Consider the following 1,525-nt stretch of genomic DNA (forward strand, 5'->3'; position numbering starts at 1 on the left):
TGAGGCATTTGTTGATGCGGCGAAAACTGGAAAATAAGTCGAAATATTTTTTTTATAAATACACCAAGAAGAATGTACCAAACGAGGCTACGTTGTGGACACTTGAATATACAACTTTTTGTTGCCCTCGTTTTCTCTCTTGAGAAGCAGCAAAGTTTAAACAGAAGAATTTATTAAAAAATAACTGTTACTATTTAATAATAGTAATGTAATTTAATACATATTCTTTTAAATATTTTCTAAGTAAAAGAATTAATATTTCCTTTTTTGTCTTGTTGCTTTTTTTGTTTACTATTTCGGCTGCTTGTCTTACTTATTTGTCTAACGAGTAAGGCCGATGGGTGTGTGGGTACGGCCTTGACCTTCTGCAGGGCCTGCCACCCGCTATATAAAGGCGGTCTCGAAAAGAGCTGAACACACTTCAACGCTGTGCAAGGTAAGGTGTTGGACAACTTACAATATAACACAACGTGAATTCTCTGTGTACAGGGTACTAATTTACAGTGTAAGTGAAAGGTATAGTGAGTGTACCCTGCGTGTTATATTGTCACTCGTAGTGTCGTGGTCAACAGTCTCGTATCAGAAGCCAGAAGACCTGGGTTCGATTCCTGAGTAACATGGTACTTTGGCGTCACTTCCCACTGTCTCGCCAACAGCGAGTGTTGGTTAGCCAGTGTAGTTGGAGAAGAGTCCGGTCTTACTGGACAGTCTCTTGAACGTTGTTTCCTCGTGCAAGACATAACATAGAGAACACTTGTGTCCTCGATGCTGTAACGTGAAGTAGTAGTGTTATGACCGACCACGACGCCTCCTCCTCAGCCACCAGCTCAGTTTCTTCTGACAGGATCACTGGTCAGGATTCATGCATTTGTCTGACTTACTGTTGCTCTACCTTAACTAAATATGTTCACCTAACACCAATTCGTAGACAAATTCATACCGAGACTCCCCTAAGTACATACGTTGTGTTGTGCCTATTGTCAATAGATACGTGAACGCTGAAACAGTCAATCAGGAGGAATATTCAGCGTATGAACCTTTGAGGGGACATTGGACACCTGCTGGTCAGGGCGAGTCGCTAGAGTAACCTTTACTTCCACCTGCTCCACGTACACCTGTTATCTACCCGTTGCTCAACCATGTTATTAATGAGGTCAAGTTGACCCACACTCCTAGTTTTCTACATTGTTTGGCGCCAGAATAACTTTTATTAGTGGGTTAGCCAATACAGATACAGTAATTACCAAGTGCAGGTGTGGAGAGGATTTACGTATATATAAGGGAGTGAGCAAAAGATCCCTGTATTAATTAATGAGGATGTGTACCTGTTCATTAAAGCGATCCACAGGTGTACACGTTTCCTCCCAATACACTTAAGAACGTAAGAACATAAGAATGGAGGAAACTGCAGCGGGCCTATTGGCCCATACTAGGCAGCCCCGTTAATACCCAACCCCTATCGCTCATATATCCACCCACCCAACCTATGTTTGAAGCTATCCAGCGTATTCGAGTTAATGATGAT

Source organism: Homarus americanus, unplaced genomic scaffold (assembly GCF_018991925.1).
Source record: "Homarus americanus isolate GMGI-L3 unplaced genomic scaffold, GMGI_Hamer_2.0 scaffold12427, whole genome shotgun sequence".
In the NCBI taxonomy this organism is placed as follows: Eukaryota; Metazoa; Arthropoda; class Malacostraca; order Decapoda; family Nephropidae; genus Homarus; species Homarus americanus.